This window comes from Schistocerca nitens, chromosome 9, assembly GCF_023898315.1.
Source record: "Schistocerca nitens isolate TAMUIC-IGC-003100 chromosome 9, iqSchNite1.1, whole genome shotgun sequence".
Lineage (NCBI taxonomy): Eukaryota > Metazoa > Arthropoda > Insecta > Orthoptera > Acrididae > Schistocerca > Schistocerca nitens.
Genome location: NC_064622.1, coordinates 356,329,492 through 356,344,133, shown reverse-complemented (window position 1 = coordinate 356,344,133; position 14,642 = coordinate 356,329,492).

Below are 14,642 nucleotides of genomic sequence, written 5' to 3'. Positions count from 1 at the left end.
GATTTGTGTGTGCAGATGTGGTGCCAACTCCCTCCAGCGGCCTATGATGCATTGCCATTGTTATCGATGCCAAAGATGGACATGTCAGCTATTAGGTAGGTGGTCATAATGTACTGGCTGATCAGTGTATGTATGTATGTACATTTTATAGCTCCTAAATCACTGGACCGATTTTAACCAAATTTGGTACACATGTCACTTACTGTATGGGAAGAATCACTATGATGGGAAGAACCACCTACCTGTCAAAGGGGTGGTGTATGAAAAAGCAGTGTAGTCCACTACATGCAAATACCCATAATTCAGTCATCCAGTATTTGAGTATGAGAGCACTTGGTGACTTGCAACAACCTTTATAAAACATTTTCTTACAAACCTTCTCTACAAAATGATGCTACGAAAAAAGTTTATCACTTTCTACATTGTTGCTGTTCATGCAGTAAAACTGATGCATGAAGCATGGCATTTTATTTTATTACTTCTTTACTGCTAACTGTATCTGTGACACATTTTGCAGACAGCATTCACATATGCCCAAGTAATTTGGTACAAGTGTTAGTTACGATCTGGAAAGAAATACTGTGTGGGTAAGAACTACCAACCTCCTGTTGTGGTGACCATGAGAGCATGGGAGCACGATGAGATCGACAGGCAGTGAGGGGGAATGAGAAGATGGAGACAGGTAGAGGAGGTAGGAGATGGACAGAGAAAGGAGCAGGGGAATATGGACAGAGAGAAGGAAAGGACGAAATGGACAGAGAAAGGATATGGGAGGAGATGGACAGAGACAGGGAGAGGAAGAGAGAGCAGAGAGGAGGAGATGGAAAGAGAAATGGAGGAGGAGATAAAATTACAGAGCAGGAGGAGATGGACTAGTCAGAGCTACTGCAGATGGCGTTCATGTGTGCATGAGGTGTGCTTTTGTGTGTGTGTGTGTGTGTGTGTGTGTGTGTGTGTGTGTGTGTGTGTGTGTGTGTGTGTGTGTGTTTCTTTGCTGATGAAGGCTGTGGCTGAAAGCTTTATGTACGCTTCTTTTAATGGTGCCTATCTGCAGCTTAATGTCTCTTCTTTATGGTAAGTAGTAAGCTATCTTTTCATACATTGTTGGTTAACCCCTGTTAAATTCAGTTAACATGCCAGAGGAAAGTGTACCTTCGTATTGGTCAATTTTATTGATGTTTGTTTGGTTAATCACTATAAGTACCGAAGAATGTGATGAATCATTTCTTACCACAAGATGCAATGCAGGGCAGTTCTTGGTGAAATGGAACAGTGATATGGAGCTTCTAGATCACTCTTGGGGGAAGGGGGGGGGGGGTTACTTCTGATGGGACATTTCTTGGAAGAATGGACTTGATCAAAGAGCCTGTCCAGGGTTGGACAAGAAAGTAGTGTGTCCCTTTTAATGGTTTCTTAAAGCATTTTTCCATGAGAAACAGCTACAAATATTCTATGGCTTTAGCCATCAACAAGAGACAGATAAACAGTTAAGAGACAAATAAGAACACTCAAAATGTTAAATGAAGAACAATGTGAACCTATTAAGTATAAATGTCACCCTGGCCTCTGAGATTCTTGATGGGCAGTCCTCTGCCAGTGCACTGTAATATTGCTGCACTAGATGCCCAGGTGAATTGAGTGTCTCTGGACTGTTTATTATTCAGTGGTTCTTTGGTTACCACATCATCAATTTGCGAATGTGTGAATTAACTGTTCATCAGAATAATAACATATATGAGAAAAATATGTGTTCGATGTAGGAGTTGAGAAACTGTATGCCAGAGTTAGAAGCTTTCTACCAGTAATGAAGGCAACTACAAAATTATTGGAGGATTATAAGTGAAAAGAAACTTGAGAACAAACATGATAATGCTTTGAATTCATTACCATTGAAGAAGGTAGCCATCTTAGAATTAGTGGTTGAAAGGTGGGCCAGATATTTTAGAAACAAAACTTCTCAGTGAATGGAAGTAACTGTGAAGAGACAAGAATGCAGATAGAAATGGAAATTCAACAACTCAGTATCATGGTCTATCGATATAAAAAATACCATTCAGTCATTCAAAGGTGGAAATTTTTACAATATTTCATTTGTTTTAAGTTAATCAGGAAAAGAGAAGGTAAGAACATTAGATCTTGACTGACTGGTTTTGATCTACTACAGTGATCATCATCAAATCTATGTTCCTTGGTAGTAGTAGGGATCCCCGACATGGAGCAGGCCTGTCTATTCCAGCTTTGAGAACACTGCTGGTGTCACATACATAAAATAATTTTCACAAAGGTTAATAAATTCCAAACGGAACTACAACATGACAAGTTCAAGAAACAGTTGGAAAGGGTTGATACATGTTGTATCTCAGATTTTTCTAAGACGCTTTGAGAGAACAGCAGCCTAGGGAGGTTTATACTGAATTAACTGTAATTGCTCATGTTAAAACTTTATCTGTGCAGTTCTTTCCACACTGCAGGAGTTATCCATTGTGTAAGGTGAATGGTGGAAGCTGTTTATTACTTGAAAATGTTTGTCTTCTGTGATGAATTTAAATTATAGCCAAAAGAAGAGAATGAAATGCGATCTGTCATTGTGTGTATCAACACACCATTCTCTGCTCTTTCTGAAGCCATAACAGCATGTTAAGATTCAGTATTCTGTCAAATTTTCAAGAGAGATAGCTGTGGAGCGAGTGAGACTGCACAGCACTGCTCTGTGTTGGACTGTCCCACTGTCAGATCCAATGTAAACAAAGTAACAGAGGAAACACAGCTGTGTTAAAGTGCTCAGTGAGCAGTAAAACAAGCAAATCATTTACTGTTTAGGTAACAATTAGTGTTCGTGTTTCGGAATTAATATGCAAAGCTTTAGAAAACAATATCCAAAACAAGAATTGCTGTTGTTTGTGGTATCTCTTATACGACTTTACAATAACTGAAAAATGATTTATGCTATCAGTCTGCTGTACTGTCCTCGTGGCTGTTTTTTTGACCATAGTCTCCTGAATTACATTTACATCTAGATACATGCTCTGACACAGTGTGTGGAAGAGGTTGCCCTATACCACTAGTAGTCACTCCTTTTCCTGTTCCACTTTCTGACCATCCCCACCCTCCTGTTGCCCAATGTTGAACTTGGTAATGTTTGGAGTAAGTTAGTAATTTTGGCAGCAGGTCACATTTTCACAGCACTTGCCACACTGAGATAGTGACACACTGCAGCGAGTGACAGAAACAGTCGAATATTAATAACCAGTTCTGTTAGTAATAAAAATACTCATCTTTTTGCTCTTCTTTGTTGTATGTTAATGGCCCACTGTTCTCTTCCTTTCTGTGGTTCATATTTCTACTATTGGCTAAAGCAGGCTCATCTAAGAATTGCATCCGGCAGGCACTGCTGCACTCTGCAGGTACAAGGCAGTGTAGTTCAGTGCCCCATATGCGACCATGTGTCATTAGTGTCGGCATACGAGCAAGAGAGATAGCTGTGGAGCGAGTGAGACTGCACAGCACTGCTCTGTGTTGGACTGTCCCACTGTCAGATCCAATGTAAACAAAGTAACAGAGGAAACACAGCTGTGTTAAAGTGCTCAGTGAGCAGTAAAACAAGCAAATCATTTACTGTTTAGGTAACAATTAGTGTTCGTGTTTCGGAATTAATATGCAAAGCTTTAGAAAACAATATCCAAAACAAGAATTGAAGAACAACTTAGTAGTTTTCTGACCCACAGGTTGATTCTATTAGTATAGCACATGCACATTCAACATATGTACAGTAGGCATCTTCTGAAATATGTATCAGTTTCTTAAATGAACTAGTGTCATAAATATTCTATTTAGAAATAATTTTACATAAGAGATATAGAGTCTCATTCTTATTGTTAATAGTCACAAGTAAATATTTTTTGTTGTACTTCCTGCTGCAGCTTTTTGTATTCCTTTTCAGAGTTTACACATCAGATCCTTAGTTTGATGTTTTGTACACAATAATTTTAATTGAGCAAGTTTGAACACTTATTAGAAAAAGGTTATAAAGACCTTTAATCCTTACAACAACATTGTTAAAGAAGACAATTAACATTTTCCTTGTTTGTCTTTTTTGAGGAAATGATTTTGTTTAGGTTTGCTCAATATTCCGGGAGACTGCTAACCTCAGAGAATTAGTCAATTTTTTTTTTTTTTTTTTTTTTTTTTTTTTTTTTTTTTTTTTTTTTTTTTTTGCCAAGTAGTGAATGGTTCTTAGTTTTAGCAAAGCTTTAAAAGGGAGAAAAAGCGCCCACAAATATACACTACATGATCAAAAGTATCTGGACACCCCAAAAACATACATTTTTCATATTAGCTGCCTAGTGGTGCCACCTACTGTCTGGAACTCCATATCAGTGACCTCTGTAGTCATTATACATCATGAGAGAGCAGAATGGGGTGTTCCGTGAAACTCACGGACTTCGAATGTGGTCAGGTAATTGGGTGTCACTTGTGTCATACGTCTGTACATGACACTCCTAAACATCCCTAGATCCACTGTTTCTGATGTGATAGTGAAGTGGAAATGTGAAGGGACATGTACAGCACAAAAGTGCACAGGCCGACCTCGTCTGTTGACTGACAGAGATCGCCAACAATTGAAGAAGGTTGTAATGTGTAATAGGCAGACATCTCTGCAGACCATTGCACAGGAATTCCAAACTGCATCAGGATCCACTGCAAGTACTATGACAGTTAAGCAGGAGGTGAGAAAACTTGGATTGCATGGTCGAGCGGCTGCTCATAAGCCACACTTGATGTAAGGAGCGTAAACATTGGATGATAGAACAGTGGAAAAACGTTGTATGAAGTGATTAATCATGGTACACAATGTGGCGATCCGATGGCAGGGCGTGGGTATGGTGAATGCCTGGTGAACATGCCAGTTTGTGTAGTGCCAACAGTAAAATTCGGTGGCGGTGTTGTTATGGTGTGGTCGTGTTTTTCATGGCTGAGGCTTGTACCCCATGTTGTTTTGCATGGCACTATCATGGTACAGGTCTACACTGATGTTTTAAGCACCTTCTTCTTTCCCACTGTTGAAGAGCATTTTGAGGATGGCGATTGCATCTTTCAACACGATTGAACACCTATTCATAATGCATAGCCTGTGGCGGAGTGGTTACATGACAGTAACATCACTGTAATGGGCTGGCCTGCACAGAGTCCTGACTTGAACCCTACAGAATACTTTTGGGATGTTTTGGAACGCCAACTTCGTGCCAGGCCTCACTGACCGTAATCGATACCTCTCCTCAGTACAGCAATCCATGAAGACTGGGCTGCCATTCCCCCAAGAAACCTTCCAGCACCTGATTAAATGTACACCTGTGAGAGTGGGTGCTCTCATTAGGACTAGGGTGGGCCAACACCATATTGAATCCCAGCATTACTGATGGAGGGCACCACGAACTTCGGATACTTTTGATCACATAGTGCCTGTGGAACCAAACATTGAGACAACTTTGACCATGTGCTTGTGCAAAAGAGGACACTTCTCTTGTGCAAAAGAGCTGTAAAAGCCATCCAAAGTTTTACACATAAGAAAGTGGTCCTTCAGGCAGATATCGCACTGCCGGTCAGTCAGCTCTAGTTGAAAAACTTGTGAGACATTCTCTGCCCGAAGGGAAAATGGGCGAACAAATATATTTAAGGCTGGTTGAAGCTCATTTGTCTCCAAAATCTGTTTTCAAACTCTTCTTGTAATCTGCATATCATTTGAACATAATCTGAAAAGTCCACATCTTCTTTAACGCTGCCTCATGCAGAGAAGTGTCCACAATTTTCCTCACGCAATTGTTTTTTCCACAAAATAAGTTTTTATTTTTTTATTTTTATTTTAATGCTTGAATAGTCTGCATTAAATCAAAAACTGAGTGATTTTCGCCTTGGAAAAAATGTTCAAAGCATTTAAATGACCAGTTAAGTCACTCAAAAAACCCAAATTCACCACTCACTTAGGATTACGAAGTAATTCTTCTGAATGTCCTTTCATTTCCAGAAAGGTATTGATTTTGTCCCTCTCGAAGAAAAACCAATGAAGCACCTTCCCTCTGCTCAGCCGTCTTGCTTCAGCATGGTAGGGGATGTCTGGGTATTCTGCTTCGATATCACCCACAAATTGTTTAAATTGGCTATGTGCGAGTCCATGTGACTGAAGAAAGCTAGAAAAAGTGAATAAAGCCAGAAACTGTTTGAGCAACTGTGTCCATAACATTTTCTATGTTGAGAATCTTCTCACAAAGTGCCTCCTGGTGTATCAGACAGTGGACTCCTGTGAATAAGGACCAGCTGAATTCAGCCATTTTTGACACGACATAACCCAGGAATCCAGTGCGTATCCCTTGTAGTGCAAGGGCTCCATCCGTTGTTACAGTGGTCAGTCATTGTCATTTTAAACCCATTGACTCGAACATGGTTTCAATGGCTAGAAAAATATCCAAACCCATGGTTGTATCTTATAATGGTATCATGTCGAGAAATTCTTTGATGGTGGTGGTAAGTTCCTATGGGACCAAACTACTGAGGTCATCGGTCCCTAGACTTACACACTACTTATACCAACTTAAACTAACTTACGCTAAGGATAACACACACACCCATGCCTGAGGGAGGACTTGAACATCCGACGGGGGGGAGAATTCTTTAGTGACATGCAGATTGTCATCAACACCCCGAATGAATGTGATGAGCTGAGATATGTCCGCAGTGTCCATGGGCATGTCAAAAGTGATAGAAAATTAAAAGAAGTTTGCTGCTCTCTCCTTTAATTGCTGCTCCATATCTGAGGCCATATCTTTGACTCGGCAAGCAACAGTTTGAGGTGAAGCAGCTATTTTACAAATCTTTCCATGAGGCCTGCTGGACAAATGCAAGCCACCGAGTCAACCAGGCAATCCTTGAGGAGATTGACAGCTGCAAATGGTTTCCCTGGTTTCGCAGTTCTCAGTGAGCACTTGAACATCCTGTTTTCAAAACACTCATCATTTTAGCAATAGATTGCTTCATTCATTGAAACCTAAATAAAAGACAAACAAAAAAAGATTGGTTTTTGGTGGATTTTCCCACAGTTACTCTGAAAATTGGTCATAGACGCAATCAAGGACAGCAAAATGTGATAGCAAAATAAATTTTTATCTATTGGAATATTTGCATTTTAATTAATTGAAAAAATGGATCATACTACAACTTATGTTTTCCCATCCATCAAAAGACAAATACACAAAAACAAAGATTGACCGCTAATGACACTTTCTGTCCGAGAGAGCATTTGTGATGGCTTTTCAGAAAGTGGCAAAAAATAATGCATCTGAAACTTTTTCTTATGTTTGTGCAGCGCGATTTAATGCAACCTAAATATAAAAATTAACCAAAAAAAAAATGTTCCTTGTTACTGACAATCTGATGTTCGATAACTGGCACATTGCTAAGTGACATATCAGCTTATAAAACATACTCATATGTATCATCTTTATACATAATAAAGAATCATATGATAGGAAACATTTACTTTACAGTCATGCTGCTTGAAATTTTCTTACATTTCTTCAAGCTTCAACTGGTGTTCCTCTTGCGACGAATTTTTGAACTGATCTTTGTGACAGGTATTAAAGAGCCATTCAGTCAAGTACTTTTTTAAATACATGAGGTTCCAATGACATACTGAACATTTGGCATGATTTTCGACAGCAGTACAAAAGAAATTAATTTCCCACTCGGGCTTAAATAGTGCGGACGTGCCACTCCTCCTTTTTTTGTCTACTGCTGTTGACTAGCCATCTCGATCTACTGTAGCCTTACATCTTTTGACTAACAGCTTTGTGTCATATCAGTTCTTTTGACTGCTGCTAGCATAGTGGTCTGGCTTCCTTATGAAGTGTGCGTACAGCGGCATAGCGAGGTACGGTGGGCGGACCACACAGTCAGCTAAGCAACGTGGCTCAGCCACCACAACAACACATGAATTTGCCCGGGCACTGGCCTTGGGCGACCACAGATGCTAGCACCCCAGGGGCACAGTTTGGACCAGCCTGATATAGGGGATGATCAGGTTACTACTTCAATATCAAAGCAAGATATGGTGGACTTTCTACAGAATTACACATATAATTTCAGTTATTTCACTTCACAATACAAATCAATAAATCACACATAACTTGAGTCTCCATCCTTGCACTTCAGCCTATTACGACCAACTGCACAAAAGAACAAAAATATACCTCTAGCAACATGTAGCAAAGAAATTACTATGGTATATTGATCTATTTATGCAAAATAATCTTTGAGATATACATTTCATAAATAAAAAACAATCAATTGTCTGTCTTTTTTTAGAAGTCCACAATCATTGCTTTAATTACATTAAGTATTTATAAAATGTTAACATTTTCACAAAGCTTTGTAGTAGTGGATTTTTGGTTTTTATGTCTTCACCGGAGTATTGTTCACTTCTTATGGTCCAAGATCATGTAAAACATTTATCTCACTATAATCAATTTTACTATAATAGCCCCCCAAATATTCTGAAAACATACAATACTTGAAAAATTTTGATACAAAATAATAAAACTTGTTATCCCAACAAGTTTTGGATTCTAACAAATTAGTATTCAACGGTTCTTAATTACATGATATACAACATTTTGATTTCCTTAGCATCACCATTCCATTCAAATGAGGCCAAGAACAAAATTTTGCTTACTGAGTTCTTTTCTCGCAAATTTTCAAAAACAATTTCAATGTCTGACCTTTTCCTATTCTGTAGATCTCAAATTATTACCAAATATAATATAACATATATGGGATAAGCAAAAGGATGGTACACATGACAGTGGTTTTCTCATATTAGCAAGACAGTGGAACTTGTATTTCATGAGAATGTCTGTGTACCGATATTTATAAATCTATCTTTAATAGGTGGAATATCATTGATTGTTAATGCCCTATGATCAGAAGAAAACATCTTAGTCCATATTGAGTTATTCAAAGTGCTTTAAGAAAAATCACAGGACAGAATTAATGTACTTGGTTAGGAACTTACCCTTTTTCTCATAACATCAATGAAATGTCTTTGTAACATTTTACACTATCTTACTTCCAAGTTAATCTTTCATACAGTTCTTAAATAAAATTCAGACATTTTCAACAAATCAGACCCAGCTCAAGCTTTCATAAACATCAATCATATAATCAAAGGCTAATGTTCAACATTATTTTTCCTAACTACTTTGAAATTACTATCGTTTTGGGGAACTTATCTTCAATTAATTCAATTATACTGAGACAGTAGAAGACAAATACATAGTATAATGTAATTATAAAAAGATGAATAGGTCAGTAACAGACAAACCTTGCTGCATTGAAATTCAGATTGATGAAGCATTATTCTCAAGCAAAAACAATAAATTAGATAGTCAATGTGATATAGTAGAAAATTTTCCGCGCTCAAGTATCAATGACCTCATCTCTATTTATCATTTCATTGTACAATACAATCTGCCTACAATGTTGGTTACTACTTTGCTTCGATGTCATTCTTTATTTAGCATAGTTGTTTTTTTCTTTTTCTTTTTATGAATAGCTCAGTTACATTATTATTCCACATTGTTCTGTATTTTCATGTTTGCAAAACTCAGCTAAAATTTTACATTCAGTCTTGTCTTAGATTCCTCCATTAACTTCTTTCTCCAGTTACAGATACTTAGCAATAATATTTTACATGATTTCCTGAATGTAAATTACTATCATACAAAATACAAAGTCCCTAGTCCATTGCTTCCTCAACATAGTTATCCACAATACATCAACATAATCATTATTGTTATAGTTATCCTCATCATAAACTGTAAGACATTTTCATTAATTCTCACATCTTGCAAAATATTATCATCTTACAACAATTCACCACTAAACATCATAATAATAAACTCACCTTAACGAAACAGCATGACAATGGCATAACATTCATTTCCTCATTACCATCTTACAGATTCCAAAACCATCATTATGGCATTCAACATATTACATACAACAAAGAAAATTATATTAAGAACTGAATAAATGTTCAGGTATTGATTGAGTCTTCCACTTAAGGCTTACTCCACACATTGACAAATAAATTAATAACTTCTCATAAAAGAAAATACAAATCACGACCTATTTATAACCTGTAGAAAAGTAACACAGTACAAGCAAATATAATAAGTTACCACATTTAAATTGTTTGCACAAAAATGTATGCAAAACTGTAACTACATAGGTCAGTAACAGACAAACCTTGCTGCATGGAAATCCAGATTGATGAAGCAATATTCTCAAGCAAAAACAATAAATTAGATAGTCAATGTGATATAGTAGAAAATTTTCGGCGCTCAAGTATCAATGACCTCATCTCTATTTATCATTTCATTGTACAATACAATCTGCCTACTTCCGCCTCGACTGACATCTCTGCCCGAACTCTTTGCCTTTACGAATGTCTGCTCGTGTCTGTGTATGTGTGGATGGATATGTGTGTGTGTGTGCGAGTGTATACCTGTCCTTTTTTCCCCCAAGGTAAGTCTTTCCGCTCCCGGGATTGGAATGACTCCTTACCCTCTCCCTTAAAACCCACATCCTTTCATCTTTCCCTCTCCTTCCCTCTTTCCTGACGAAGCAACCGTTGGTTGCGAAAGCTAGAATTTTGTGTGTATGTTTGTGTTTGTTTGTGTGTCTGTCGACCTGCCAGCACTTTCATTTGGTAAGTCACATCATCTTTGTTTTTAGATATATAACTACATAGTTAGTTACATATGGTAGAAAACATGTTTCTACTCTCTCTCTCTCTCTCTCTCTCTCTGCAACTATGTAGCTCTCCAGAATTAAAATTGTTACTGTTTACTCTAGTATGTTCCTTCTCATGGTAATTGTTACCATTGTGCTTACTGTGTTCTCTCCTGTTGTGATTATTATGGTGTCAGTTTTGATTCCTACCTCTTTATCTCATTATAACCAATTTTATTACAACTTGCAAATAGAGTGAGAGAAAAATAACTATCTATAGGCCTCCTTATGAGCCCTAATTTCTCGTATCTTGTCTTCACAGTCCTTACAATAAATTTAAGTTGACAACAGTAGAATAATTCTGCAGTCAGTTTCAAATTCTGGTTCTCTAAATTTTCTCAATAGTGTTCCTCAAAAAAGAACATTGTCTTCGCCGGCCGCGGTGGCCTCGTGGTTCTAGGCGCGCAGTCCGGAACCGTGCGACTGCTACGGTCGCAGGTTCGAATCCTGCCTCGGGCATGGATGTGTGTGATGTCCTTAGGTTAGTTAGGTTTAAGTAGTTCTAAGTTCTAGGGGACTGATGACCACAGCAGTTGAGTCCCATAGTGCTCAAAGCCATTTGAACCATTTGAACATTGTCTTCCATCCAGGGATTTCCATTTGAATTCCCGAAGCAACATATTGTTCGAACCTACCAATAACAAATCTAGCAGCCCACCTTAAAATTGCCTCAGTGTCTTTCTCGAATCTGACTTGGCATGGATCACAAACACACAAGCAGCTCTCAAGGATAGGTTGAACTAGCACCCTACATGGGGTCTCCTTACAGATGAACCACATTTTGCCAAAATTCTCTTGACAAACGGAAGTCAATCATTCACCTCCCCTACTACAGTCCTCACATGTTCATTCCATTTCATATTGCTTTGCAACATTGTGTCCAGATATTTAAACATCATGACTGTGTCAAGCAGGACACTGCTAATGCTGTATCCAAACATTACAGGTTTCAAACAGTGGAAAATCCAGGATGGAATGTAACAATATTATGAGATGGAAAGTTTTGTCGTGCTTATCTACCTACAATTCCGCATCTCTGCTATATACTGAGTATCAACTTTCCTTCTCATAACATTACAGGTTTGTTTTTCCTAATCCTCTGCATTTTCATACATTTAGAGCTAGCTGCCATTCTTCACACCAAATAGAAATTTTATCTAAGTCATTTTGTATTCTCCTACAGTCACTCAACTTCCCATATACCACAGCATCATTAGCAAACAACCACAGGTTCCTGCCCTCTACATCTGACAGATGAATTATGTACATAGAAAATAATAGCCATCCTATCATACTTTCCTGGTGCACTCCAGATAATACCTTCATCTCTGATGGACACTCGTTACTTAAGAAGTCTTTGAGCCATTCACATATCTGGGAACCTATTTCATATGCTTGTACCTTCGTTAACAGTCAGCAGTCGAGCGTCATGTTGAATGCTTTCTGGAAATCTAGAAATATGTAATCTGCCTCGTACCCTTAATCTATAGTTCACAGTATATCACATGAAAAAACAGCAAGTTGAGTTTTGTGTGAGCAATGCTTTCTAAAACCATGCTGATTTGTGAACATAAGATTTACGGTCTCAAGAAAATTTATTGTATTCTAACTGAGAATATGTTCTGCAACAAACCTAGATTAGGGATATTGGTGTGTAACTGAGCAGATCCATTCTTTTACCCTTTTTATATACAGGAGTCACCTGTGCCTTTCCAGTCATTTTGGACTTTGCGCCAGATGAGAGACTTGTGTCATATGTAATTAAAATGAAAATGGTCCCCATACTGAATCATGGCAAAAATATTAACAGTGTACAAGTAGGAATCCATCAAATCCTGAAGCTTATCAATACTGAGGGAAAAGAGTTTCTTTCTAATAAAGTTAGAGTGCTGTTTTACCAGATTTGATTATAGTGACAAGGTTCTTAAGGTAGACCCTTCGCAGTAGCATTAAAATGAAAATTTCATCAACACTAATTTTTAAACTAAGAGTTGTACATGACCCAGCTGAGAGTGTCTTCCAACTCCTGCAGGACTGTAGTAAAAAATGAGTTTCCAGTATGTAATAAGAAAGCATATGAAAGAATAAACATTTTTAAAAGTAAATTTAATGTTCTCATAATATTTGCCCCACAAACATTATACTAGGTGGTTATAATTAAAGTGCAGCTACTCACAGAAATCCATTGTGGACTGTAATTAGTGGAGCCGATCTACTCTTGAATTCCAGGTTTGACCACCAGGTGCTAATCTAGCACTTTTTTAATGATGGTGTGATATCCACACTGCCATTTCACAAACCGTAGCATGTGTGAATAGTATGGCTATTGAGAAGAGAGAACTAATGTATCATTAGTGGAACTGTTTTATGTGAATGTCAGCAATTACAATGCTGCATTGAAAGAATATTGCTGACTGAGAGGTCTGTGGAGAGACCCAATGTCATTAAATGGGTTAAAGAAGATGACCATGAAATTAAAAAACATAGATGAGCTCGGTGTGGCACCTGTAAAAGGAAAGCATTCTATCCGGGTGGAAGATGTTGACAAAGTTGCTGTTACTGTAACTGGCCACACAGCACACGGCTCAGGTAGTGCTAGTGCTTGTGCAGTGTCGTGAGAATTGTCCATCCTATTGTCAACAGTATGGAAAGTTTTGCAATCTATTTTTCTCTGGGACCTATACAAGATCCAGACAGTGCAGTAACAGAAACCTCATGATCCACAGCAATATTCTGTATTTGCTCTGTGGTTTTTGGCACGGACTTAAGTTGATAACATGTGTCCAAGCAATATTCTATGGAGGGAAGAGAGACATTTTACACTGTAGGGTGCAGTGAATACACAGAACTGCCAAATTTGGGGTACTGTTAAACATGTTGTGCACAAAGAGCCATTGCACTCGTGTATGTGACCGTGTGGTGTGGATTCAAAAGCCCATTCTTCTTTGAAGAGAATACTTGCATAGGACCTGTCAGTTGTCCTGTGATGTCTGCACATTATTGAGACATCCTTGGGTAGCACATGGTTCTTGCTTTGGAAGAGCACAATTGTATAGAAACAGCTGTTTTCATGCAACATGCAGCAGTACCTCATGTCACTCACTCAGCAAAAGATCTGCTTAATGCAACATTCCACAAATGTGTTATGTCCAGAGGTTTTCCAGATACATGGCCTGCAAGATCACCTGATCTGAATCCATGTGACTTTTGGGTCTGGGAATATTTAAAAGAACACATATACCAGGGACACACTCAGTCTCTACCTGATGTGAACACCAGAATACAGTAAGACATTGCTAAGATTCCTCCAGGACTGCTGCAAGCAACTGTTCATCACATCATTCCATGGATGCAGCATCTTGTTGATGTACACAAACTGTGTACATGGTGGTTTATAATAAAATCAACATTATGCCTTTCTCACTTTGACTTTTTCTCCCTACATTCCAATCCTAATCTATTACACATGTAAACGTTTTTGTACATCTTTCTTGCATGCATTGTATCACATTTGCACCTGTGGTCAAAATTAGAACTAATATTTTTCAGCATAAAGTGATTCTGTATTAATGCATTAGAATTTCTACCAAGTTTCACTGCCATATAATAATTATGGCCCACACTGGACCTTTGACAGTAACTGTACTTTAATTATAACTACCTGGTATGTACTAGCTTGACAGACTGTATTTTTAAAGTTCACCTACAACAATATCAATAATTAAACAATGGAAAATCCAGGAGGGTATGTAACAATATTATGAAAAGGAAAGTTGCTACCCACCATATAGCAGAGATAT